The sequence below is a fragment of the Homarus americanus genome, unplaced genomic scaffold (genome assembly GCF_018991925.1).
Source record: "Homarus americanus isolate GMGI-L3 unplaced genomic scaffold, GMGI_Hamer_2.0 scaffold2539, whole genome shotgun sequence".
NCBI lineage: Eukaryota > Metazoa > Arthropoda > Malacostraca > Decapoda > Nephropidae > Homarus > Homarus americanus.
The window spans coordinates 4,002,577-4,015,737 of NW_024725489.1; positions in this window are offsets into that span (position 1 = coordinate 4,002,577).

Here is a 13,161-nt window from a genome sequence, read left to right on the forward strand (position 1 = left end):
AAAGATAAAAAAGAGTTAGTGTTTTATTCCCTTAAGTATTAGTGACCTTTGTGGAGTACCTGAGGAGACCACCTCCTCCCTCGTCCTTCTCACTACAATAATTAACAAAAATATCCCCAAAACAAATTAATGACCACGAGAAAGATCAGTAATAAACAGTTAGTCCTTACACCTAATAACTTACTAAATGTTTCCTAATGATGGAAAATGGTCTTGTTCACAGCATATCCTCTATAATATAAAACTGAATATTAAGTTTGGATTAAGCCCATTAAATACCGTACTTGTGTATAAAAAAAGGTATGGTAAAATTACATGTAGTTTTGTGTCAAGGAAGTGGTCAATATTTACAACACACACGTCACACCATCAAAAACAGATGAGGTGTGACCCCCGCCACAGCCACAGTGATAAACATGTTATTATGTCTCGTCTTGTGGCGGAGGTCTGGTAGTATTGATTATCTCGCCGTGTTTGTTGTCAGCTCAGTGTATCATGTTGTCACCCACCAAGTGTTGAGTAACCAAGCCAAGAACAGGTACACTGTCAGGGCTGCAGGAAACATACACCCCCCTTATTCAACCTAACCGAGGCTCTGAAAGACTGAGACCCAATGAGACTGGACTCCAAACCTACAGTGATTAGATTAGGTGCCATTTGACCAGTCATTTCTCAGTCTCTGGAATTACACGTTAATGATAAGATGGCGTGTTCTGGGGAAGATAAAACAGACGGACACATCAGAAAATAATACTTAAAAATACTTCATGTGTGTATGTGAAATTTTTTTACACAAACATGTTGAATGACTTACGGTAGGCCGCTTGACGTGAGTGTTGTGGTCCGCCAGACGTGAGTGTTGTGGACCGCTAGAGGTGAGTGTTGTGGGCTGCTAGAGGTGAGTGTTGTGGACCGTCAGACGTGAGTGTTGTGGACCGCTAGACGTGAGTGTTGTGGACCGCTAGAGGTGAGTGTTGTGGACCGCTAGAGATGAGTGTTGTGGACCGCCAGACGTGAGTGTTGTGGGCTGCTAGAGGTGAGTGTTGTGGACCGCTAGAGGTGAGTGTTGTGGACCGCCAGACGTGAGTGTTGTGGGCTGCTAGAGGTGAGTGTTGTGAGTGTTGTGGACCGCTAGACGTGAGTGTTGTGGACCGCTAGAGGTGAGTGTTGTGGACCGCTAGAGGTGAGTGTTGTGGACCGCCAGACGTGAGTGTTGTGGGCTGCTAGAGGTGAGTGTTGTGGACCGCTAGAGGTGAGTGTTGTGGACCGCCAGACATGAGTGTTGTGGACCGCCAGACATGAGTGTTGTGGACCGCCAGACGTGAGTGTCGTGTGGGTGAAGGCGGCAGACACAATACGACAAGTGGTCATGGCGGTGTTCGAACAATAATTTTCTCTATATATTTTTTTTGTTTTTGCATTATTTATCTTACTTAATAAATCCTTCAGAGGAATACTATATCAGTTGAGCTGGAAGATGAAAGTCCACCTTGTTTATTTGTTTACTCTCAGCCATAAATGACAGTAAACAAGACGAACCAACCAAACAGAACTTTACCAACCTTACGTAATTTAACTCAAGTTTATGATGTGGTCCGGTTAAGATTGTTCCGGGTGGTTCATCTGTCTGCTCCAAGATATAAACATGTTTTCCCTCACTCAGTTGAAGTATGGCTCAGGGTAAGCAATAATAAAACAATCGAGGGTGTAAATTTTCGTTAACGATTATCAAAACTTCTCAACACTATTTTATTACGTACAGTAGGCGTCGGTGAAGCTATTTCAGGGGTTACTAATATTAACAATTACTGAATAGAGTTGTATTGTAGAGCACTGAGACACAAATACAGTTAGAAACAAACAGACAGACAGACGCGAGGACTTCATTATTGCTGCTGAGGACATTAATAAAACTGCCTGACGAACTTATCTACAATATCAGAGTTTAATCATTAAGGCAGAGTTAGTTAAGAGCGCCGGGCCTCTTGTTATGACGGAAGCTGTACAACTACGTGACGCCTCAGTAAACTTGTTCCCCGCACATGTTGTATATATTGTGTGAAGCACCAGTGAATCACCCTGATGAGTCGGTTGTGTGAAGCATCAGTGAATCACCCTGATGAGTCGGTTGTGTGAAGCACCAGTGAATCACCCTGATGAGTCGGTTGTGTGAAGCACCAGTGAATCACCCTGATGAGTCGGTTGTGTGAGGCACCAGTGAATCACCCTGATGAGTCGGTTGTGAAGCACCAGTGAATCACCCTGATGAGTCGGTTGTGTGAAGCACCAGTGAATCACCCTGATGAGTCGGTTGTGGGAGGCACCAGTGAATCACCCTGATGAGTCGGTTGTGTGAAGCACCAGTGAATCACCCTGATGAGTCGGTTGGTGGAGGCACCAGTGAATCACCCTGATGAGTCGGTTGTGTGAAGCACCAGTGAATCACCCTGATGAGTCGGTTGTGTGAAGCACCAGTGAATCACCCTGATCAGTCGGTTGTGTGAGGCACCAGTCACTCACCCTGATGAGTCGGTTGTGTGAAGCACCAGTGAATCACTGATGAGTCGGTTGTGTGAGGCATCATTGACTCACCCTGATGAGTCGGTGGTGTGAGGCACCAGTGACTCACCCTGATGAGTCGATTGCGTGAAGCACCAGTGAATCACTCTGATGAGTCGGTTGTGTGGAGGCATCATTGACTCACCCTGATGAGTCGGTGGTGGAGGCACCAGTGAGTCGGTTGTATGAGGCATCAATGACTCACCCTGATGAGTCGGTGGTGTGTGAGGCACCAGTGAGTCGCCCTGATGAGTCGGTTGTGTGAGGCACCAGTGACTCGACCTGATGAGTCGGTTGTGGGAGGCACCAATGACTCACCCTGATGAGTCGGTTGTGTGAGGGCAACTACGACCACCCTGATGAGTCGTTTGTGTGAGGCACCAGTGACTCGCCCTGATGAGTCGGTTGTGGAGGCACCAGTGACTCACCCTGATGACTTGGTTGTGTGAGGCACCAATGACTCACCCTGATGGGTCGGTTGTGTGAGGCACCAGTGACTCACCCTGATGAGTCGGTTGTGTGAGGCACCAATGACTCACCCTGATGAGTCGGTTGTGTGAGGCACCAATGACTCACCCTGATGACTTGGTTGTGTGAGGGCACCAATGACTCACCCTGATGAGTCGGTTGTGTGAGGCACCAATGACTCACCCTGATGACTTGGTTGTGTGAGGCACCAATGACTCACCCTGATGGGTCGGTTGTGTGAAGCACCAGTGAGTCGCCCCTGATGAGTCGGTTGTGTGCGGCACTAATGACTCACCCTGATGAGTCAGTTGTGTGAAGCACCAATGACTCGACATGATGAGTCGGTTGTGTGAGGCACCAATGACTCGACATGATGAGTCGGTTGTGTGAGGCGCCAATGACTCGCCCTGATGAGTCGGTTGTGAAGCACCAATGACTCGACATGATGAGTCGGTTGTGTGAGGCACCAATGACTCGCCCTGATGAGTCGGTTGTGTGAAGCACCAGTGACTCGACCTGATGAGTCGGTTGTATGAGGAACCAGTGACTCACCCTGATGAGTCGGTTGTGTGAGGCACCAGTGAGTTGCCCTGATTAGTCGGTTGTGTGAGGCATCATTGACTCACCCTGATGAGTCGGTTGTGCGAGGCACCAGACTCACCCTGATGAGTCGGTTGTGTGAGGCATCAATGACTCACCCTGATGAGTCGGTTGTGGAGGCACCAGTGACTCACCCTGTTGAGTCGGTTGTGTGAGGCACCAATGACTACCCTGATGAGTCGGTTGTGAGGGCATCATTGACTCACCCTGATGAGTCGTTTAGTGGGCATCAATGACTCACCCTGATGAGTCGGTTGGGCATCAATGACTCGACCCTGATGAGTCGGTTGTGTGAGGCATCATTGACTCACCCTGGTGGGTCGGTTGTGTGGGGTAATCTCTGATGAGTCGGTTGTGTGGGGCATCAATGACTCACCCTGATGAGTCGGTTGTGTGGGCATCAATGACTCACCTATGAGTCGGTTGTGGATCAATGACTCACCCTGATGAGTCGGTTGTGTGGGGCATCAATGACTCACCCTGATGAGTCGGTTGTGTGGCATCAATGACTCACCCTGATGAGTCGGTTGTGGCATCAATGACTCACCCTGATGAGTCGGTTGTGGGCATCAATGACTCACCCTGATGAGTCGGTTGTGTGGGGCATCAATGACTCACCCTGATGAGTCGGTTGGTATCAATGACTCACCCTGATGAGTCGGTTGTGTGGGGCATCAATGACTCACCCTGATGAGTCGGTTGTGGGGCATCAATGACTCACCCTGATGAGTCGGTTGTGTGGTATCAATGACTCACCCTGATGAGTCGGTTGTGTGACGAACTGTTGAGAGACTGTAAATTATTTATGACATTGGTGTGGTTGTTAAACACTGGGCCAGGTTGTGAGTGATTGGAACACGCACTACTGTAGACAAGGTGAGACTATTTTACAACTGACCGTTACGGGTGGAAAATCTCTTGATCACTGGGGGTAATTTTGGGACCACACGAAGATCTACGAAAAATAAACTATTGATAAAATTATATTTGATGACAAAATAAGAACTCTTGGACTTGTAATTTGTTTGTGTACGGTAGTTATATCGATTGTAATTGCTCTCTCTCTCCCTCTCTCTCTTAGATTTTTTTTATTATTATTTATTGGGCACCCCCCACATCCTTGTGTAAGGTGAAGCGCAGAAGCGTTTACAGCGCCCAACAGGGAAGCATGCTAAGTCTATGCTTGCCTTTATGTCTCATGAGTTAAGGGCGTAGAAGTCTGAAGAGTCAAGGGCATAGAAGTCGAGAGTCAATGATAATGTCATCAAGTTATTGGAAGTCCCAACAACTTGTCCCTGAATACGAATTCGCAACTTTCGACTTACACCAGGTACCTACTTTACTGCTAGGTGAACAGGGACTAATGGGGGCTAGGGAGTATGTCCAAAGAACTTCCACCGGCCCGGGAATCGAACCTTGACATCTCGATGGCGAAGGCAAGAGCGGTACCACTCTACCACCTTGGACTCATCCTCACCTGCTACCCTCTTGACCTTTCCACCCACCTGCTGCACACACACACGCACTCACCCTAGACTGCTGACACACACACACTCACTCACCCTAGACTGCTGACACACACACTTACTCATCCTAAACACACACACACACACACACACACACACACTGATGGGTCTCCAATAACGCTTCATCCCGGGACATCTTATCCACCGATGGTCAAGTGGATGAGGTCTTAACCTAACCTAACCTAACCATTAGGATCGGATCAAATTCCTTGTTTTCCTAAGAGGCCCTAATGTTAATGGTCAGGTCAGGTTAGGTTAGGCCAGGCCAGATTGGGGATAAAAATTCCATGCATATGTTATCTACTGTCCCAGACTAGACTTTTCAAAGATCCATAAGTTAATTTTTTGTTGTTAATAATGATACGAGAACACTAACTGACTCACTTCATAATTATACTCGGTAAAGTGCCCACCAGTTAGCGAGGAACGTGTCCGAGGAGTGTCCCGGAACTGCTCGCATTCTTTTACCTCCTGTTAAGGGAAAGAATTTCGTGGAAGAATATTCAATATTTTTCATCTGTAAATGACGTCACGTTAACGCCTTAATTTACCGTGAAATCATCATTAAATTGTAATGTTATTTTAGACACCATATCCTTGTCTCGGATATGACCCTGTAAGGTCCGTGTTCACGTCTCCAGTTAGGTGTGAATTTTAACGTACGAATCCTTGAAAATCCTAGAGATGGCGATGACAGATTCGCCCGTGTGTGTGTGTGTGTGTGTGTGTGTGTGTGTGTCTAATTATCGTAGGTAAGACCAAACTATTTATGTACAGTACATCATGACCCAAAATTATTCAGATGAGTTGAAGATTTTCCTGGGTGTTATTCTTGGAGTAGGCGAAGTGTCAGTGTTGCGTTACAAGATAGTGTAAAGTCAGGCTCGGGGATACTCAAAAATACTCGTACGTGAAAAAAAAACACAACAACGAAAGCATTTAAGATAGAGTCGAGGGCGATTACTGTTTTGACCACCAACTTTTTTTCCCTGTAACATAAATGATATTGTGTTTTGTCGTCTCTCTCTCTCTTATGGGTAAAACTCAACGTAAGAAGCTTTGAGAATCTTACCCGTTTCTGTTTATCGTGTTGATTTGTTATATTCTGGTGTTGGATGGGAGGCGACACACGCGTGATAAAGGAGATGTGATTAGGAGAATACGGCAGACAAGTGTAGAAAGCGACATAATTATTGACACACACACACACACACATGCATTTCCTGGTAAAGAAATTTGTCTTGGTAAATCTAGAGATGACGGCAGGTTAAGTTAAGCAACAGGGATAAACCAAACAGGTATCCGGGGTCTTGTTGCAGTAGTGAGTGAATGAGTGACAGCGAATAAAAGGTGTGTGTGTGTGTGTGTGTGTGTGTTCTTGACTCCTGCCATAATCTGCTATATAACGGCAAAACAGTTAAGGATGAAAAACAAAAAATCTGAAATGTTTCTTTTTTTTTTTTTTTTTTGAGGAGGAGTGAGTGTTGGTGCAGGTGAGGGTCACGAGAAATATATAAACCAACGATACAGCACACACACACACACACACACACACACACACACACCAATGAAGAGTTTGTTTCAAACCTGATATCATAAAGTGTAATGTCCCGGATTAAGACATTTCATTTGATATATTAGTACAGGTTATGTATGGTGTCTTGAACTTGATGGGAATATACTGTCAGTGTCCCTTGAAACTTGACATAACTTGGCCATACTTAAAATTATATAACTTAGCCATACTTAACACTATCTAACTTGGCCATACTTAAAATTATATAAGAACATAAGAACATAAGAATGGAGGAAACTGCAGCGGGCCTATTGGCCCATACTGGGCAGTCCCGTTTACACCCAACCCCTATTGCTCATATGAGCATCCAACCTATGTTTGAAGCAATTCAGCGTATTCGAGTTAAAACTATCTAACTTGGCCATACACACAAAATACTGGCAACAGCTGGGTTTTTTTTATTTCATTTCATTTTCCACTAGCGGGAGTCAGCAGAGAGAGTGTGTGTGTGTGTGTGTTAAGATGAGGGAGTTAGCCAGACGACCGTGATCCTTGTTACCCGCCACCGCTGCTCGCTCCCTTGGTCTTGCACCAACCCTTTGTTCCTCCACTTTTCTCTGACCTCTTTTCATACCCCCACCACCACCTTCCTTCCCTCCTCCCTCTTTCTTCCCTCCTCCTCTACCCTCTACTCTCCTCCCTCCCCCTCCCTCGTACAGACGGATAGGTCAGTGCACTGTCTAACTCACGGGAGACCCCTTGTGTCTCACTTCTTTATTTCACAATTCTCATGAACGATTCTTTACTTACACAACTCTTATGAACATTTCTTACACAACTTATGAACTTTGAACACACACACATATTGACATTAAAGTGTTCTGATTAAATATGTAGTGTAGGATATTTGTGTATCAATGATCAATATGAAGAACTTTTTAATAAATGCCAATATATCATTTCTAGCGTATGTTATGTCTGTTTAGAGGGTAAAACGCATTCATTATTGAGGAAAAAAAATTAAATTCTTTGGCGTAAAAAGTGAAAGTTTTTGTAGAGGCGTAAAATACATTAGTTTTGGGCGTAAAATGTTGTTGGCGTTACTATAGTGTTGGGGAGTCAGTTGTATTAGTACCCCGGGTTCGTGGTTGGGGAGTCAGTTGTATTAGTACCCCGGGTTCGTGGTTGGGAGTCAGTTGTATTAGTACCCCGGGTTCGTGGTTGGAGTCAGTTGTATTAGTACGGGTCGTGGTTGGGGAGTCAGTTGTATTAGTACCCCGGGTTCGTGGTTGGGGAGTCAGTTGTATTAGTACCCCGGGTTCGTGGTTCGTATCCGGATTCACACAGATTTCGACGTAGCTGAGAATACGAGAACACATCTAATCACTGTTGACTGTTGAGTCCTGATGCAGTTTTGGCGCCATTTTAAGTCCCATTTTTGGCTCATCTGTTTTGGAGGGAAATGACAGGTTATCATCACTTCCCTGGCTGGCGTGTTGTCGTCGCTGTCGTCGTTTTTACGTGGTTAATGTTTTTTTTTTTTGCGTGTAGTTCAGTCGTGTTAAAGATGCGAGTGTTTGTATCCGCTCCTGGTGTTAACATAAACATAAAAACATAAGAAAATATGGAGTCTGCAATAGGCCGGTTGGCCTGTGCATGGCAGCTCCTATCGAGAGTTACTACCACTCTCTATCGTCCATAAATCTGTCTAGCCTCCTTTTAAAACTTTCCAGCGTCCCAGCACTTCCTACAAAGTTGCTAAGCTTGTTCCACTCACATACCACCCTATTTGTGAACCAGTTCCTTCCTATCTCCCTCCTAAACCCAAACTTATCCAACTTAAATCCATTGCTACGAGTCCTATCCTGCTCGGATATTATAAGAACTTTATCTATATCTCCTTTATTTATTCCTTTCACCCACTTAAATACTTCTATCATATCTCCCCGCACTCTTCGTCTTTCTAGGGAATGCAAGTTTAGTTTCTTTAATCTATCTTGATAGGAAGGTTCTAAGTCCCGGAATCATTTTCGTCATTCTTCGCTGCACCGACTCCATTGGGGTGTAGTAGGGGAGGTGAGGCTGCTAGGAACCTTGAGAATCCTCGCTCCTGTGTTGTTCTGTTGAGCTTAAAATAAAGTACTTACGTCACAACTACCATCCCTACCACCACCACCACCACCACTATACATCTCGCCACTACCACTACGCCTACCACCACCATCACCACCACTATACAACCCTCGCCACTACCACTACGCCTACCACCACCATCACCACCACTATCCTCGCCACTACCTCACCTACGCCTACCACCACCATCAGCAACACCACTACTGCCATCACCACACTACCACCACCACACTACCATCACCACTACCATCACCAACCACCACTACCATCACCACCCAACACTACCACCACCAACCACCATCACCACAAGAACAGTTACAACACACACTACCACCACCACACCACCATCACCACTACCATCACCAACCACCACTACCATCACCACCCAACACTACCACCACCAACCACCATCACCACAAGGACAGTTACAACACATACTTAACAGAAGGTCAATCCGGCTATAATGAAGGGGTCAAGATCTCCCAAACCTCCACACAAAGAATATTCCTCGTAACTAAATCTTTAAGAACACACCTGACTTGTTGGTTTAAGATAAAATACAAATATTAACGTCGACATTATTCTGAGACTGGTTTAACTAGAGATAGATTCACTCCACTATTACTGCCCTCACAGACTTAAGGGCGAGAGTTTTCCTGCCTTCATTAACATCAGGTGTGAGTTAAAGGTATCTAGTTAAGGTAGAGTCTCAGTAACTTGGGTGTTTGTTTTTTTAAGCCTAACATAACTCAGTCAGTTAGGTGTACCTCTATCTCTTCAGTTACGTGGATCTCAACTCCAAGATTCTGGTGTCATAGTTAGTCATGTGATGCCATTTTAATCCCCGTGTAGTTGGATGCACACACACACACGCACACACAAACACACACGCACATAAACACACACACACACACTCATAAAAAGGTCTAAGTTTGTCTTGGGTATATTACCAAACAATAATAATAAGAGTATGAAGTAATATTAGTTTTTCTCTTTTTTTTATTAGAGAGATAAATTAAAAACACCAAACACTGCTGCTGTTTAGTGTTTATTTCTTGTCTTGTTTTAATTGGAAGTTTAGTCATTGAAGTATCTGTTACAAATTGATTATATTCATTTACTTAAATATACCGTAAATATGTTTAAAACTACCGACTTGGAACTATCAGTCATCGTTTCCAGATTTATTGATTTTCGATTCAGAGACGGACGGCTCCCTCAGAGGCACCGTGTAGACCTGGCCTGGCCCTCACCAGGTGTTTTTCCTACACCGTGTAATCCTCGACACCTCAAAACATCCCGCGTCACGTGTCTTTCATCTCTGACAAAGGGCACGCCTCGGTGAATAGTTTTGACAATAGTATTCTTGTGATCTCTTCCCGCCGCTCCCCACCAAACACTGTCCTCTTCCGCCCTCCCTCACGCGTTATCATGAGCCTCACTCCATCGTCTTAATGTCTAGTTTAACATTATTAGCCCACATGGCCTCTATGTTCCCCAGTCTACCATCCTCGCTGCATCGTTTACATACTATTATGCTGAGTTTATGGTGCGTGGTCCCTATAACTACCATTCTGGGGCCGCCATACTACCATTTTTAGCCCATGAACTGTACTCGTAAGTGGTCCTCCATACTACCATGATTGTTTCGCCACGCTAACATTATTGTTACCATATTTACCCCGTGTACTTTACCAGTTCCCGTATACTATCGCTACTAGTCTGTTTAGCTTAGCTCGTGTACTGCTACTGGTCCTTCAAACTATACCATGATTGTTCCTCTAAGTTACCATTTTAATATTTTTACTAACGTGTACTGTGTTCGTCATGCTTGGTGCCTCTACTGTGTGTGTGGTGAGTCATCGTGGTGGTGGTGTGGTGACCTACTTCACCTACCTGGTACACCCTTTGTCTTACCTTTCACCCCCCATCTTCCCCCCCTTCTCATCACCACTACCCCCCCCACTGTGCCCACTTCACTCTGTCTCTGCCCTATTTCACTGACCCTCCTCTCCACACACTCCCCATACTCTCTCTCTCTCCTCTCTCTCTCTCTCTCTCAACATGGAGGTGGCGCCATGATGTCATTACTCTTATCTGGCCACAACGTTCTCGCTTGTCACGTTTCCTGACTTTCTCATCTCTCCTCCATATTACCGTATTATCTCTCTTTGTCTTATCTCCTGGACCGCGATGCCTTCTTCTTCTCCTTCTTCTTCTTCATTATTACGTGTTTATCCATTTTTCGTCCCACATCATCCCGGAAGGGTTAGGTATTCATCCTAATGTGTGTATGTGTGTGTGTGCGCCTGTGTGTGTGTTTTCTTTCCTGTGTGCGTGTGTGTTGTCTTTCGTGTACATGTGTGATCTTTTTCCTGTGCATGTGTGTTTTGTTTTGTCCTGTGTGCGTATGTGTTTTAGTTCGTGTGCTTGGATGCCGTGAAGATTAACAACCTGTGAGCCGACGTACAGTAGAGTGAAGGTGTAGCACAACTATTGATACCGGAACACTGCGAGTCTCAGTTCTGACACTTAAGTTGCTGTTTTAATTGTGACACTTACATTGCTGCCGTAATTCTGACACTTACATTGCTACCTGAATTCTGACACTTACGTTGCCTCTACTTCTGGCACTTAAGTTCCTGCCTTAAATTTGACACTTACATTGCTGCCTTAATTCTGACACTTAGGTTGCCGCTTTAGTTCTGGCACTGGTCACTTTCTGTCATTGTACTGTACTATATTTTAGGGAGTTATGTTTCATCTTATCCCTGGAGCTGGGGGTGATGAGGGCGTAGCGGCAGGTGAAGGAAGTGTGTTCAGCAACTCAGTAGACGTGATGGTTGTTGTAAACGGGTGTTGTGGCAAGTAAAGGGGTGTTGTTGAGTGGGTTGTTTGCTTAGTTATATCCAGAGGTTGTTTGCTCGTGTTATTGCTCGTTGGTTTTAATTAGATTTTGTAACTATACAGGTGCATGACTAGATGATCAGCTCATTACTCAGTTCTTTCCGTCATTATCACCAAGGGTCCAGATTCACACAAGTTCGTCCGATGAATATTCTCCGTAAGTAAAGATTAACAATATCCCAGACTCGTTGATTTATTCTAAAGCACAAAAATGCCATATGAACTTAAGAATTATATTGAAAATCAAAGTAAATTATTTCACCAACCAATCCTCTAGAGTACAAGATCCTTTCAAGAATATCTACCTTAATATTATCTCAATAGGTACCTAATTAAGGTAGAGCGTCGGGGTAAATTTTGATAACCGTTTTCATGTTATATTTGTGCTGTCGTTTGAATCAAACCGCCAGGTACATTCTTACACGTGAGTCAGGAAGAGTATTCACCTTACGAACCTTTCTCAATCCGGCCCCTGAGTCCCTGTGGCGCGGCGGGGGATTTATCCACCTCAGCTGGCTCGCTTGTCTCGTTCACTGTACTGTAGTGTGAACTGTCTTTTTCCTTAACCAACCTTTTTTCTCCTAGGCTAGTCCTTCATCCCTTGTGTGTGTGTGTGTGTGTGCGTGCGTGTGCGTGCGCGCGCGCATTTCCACAACGCTGAAGGCAGAGGATGACATCAGCGAGGCCTTCCTGATTAATGGAATGCTAACCTTCATCCCCGTAGAAGACAAAGGTGTGCTCTTTGGTGCCAGTTTCGGTCAAGTGTAATGCCAGCGGCTGAACACAGCCTCACTATCACCAATACCTTGTTCAGGCACCCGACAAGTTCAGGGGCTCCTGGCGACAATCATAATGGAAACATTATATCACTATCCGAAAAATAAATTGGCCGAGGTATGTTCATCACTCGAGCCATGCATGGTTCAGATTACCGTGAGATAGATCATTGCCTCATTAAAGCCCAACGTAAACAACTCGAGGCTCGGGAGATGGAGCACCTCCAGAGGAGACTGAACACCCAAACAGCTGGCGACAAGGACGTGAATGCCCAGTGGTATAAACTTAAGACCGTCATCACGAAGATCTGCAGCGAGACCCTCGGCCAGTAGAGAATAAAACATCAGCATTAGTTTGATGAAAATGGCCAGGTATCCAGATATTTTTATCCGACAAGCATGTTTCCTCCATTGACTGGAAACATAACCCACCGTTTCAGACCAAAGCTGCTTTCCGTCAACAAAAGGCAGTGGTCCAGTACAAATTTTAGATGAACAACAAGTGGTGGACTATGGCAGCACATGGAAAGCAAAGTTTTCAGACCAACAACACAGCTCTCCTTCCCTCAGTGGACAACAACACAAGTTAAAGACTAAAACTGCATCTTTCACCGTAGGAAAGAACACTACCGTTGCCTGCTGAACCGAAACACTGACGCGGCTGTCCAAACTAAAT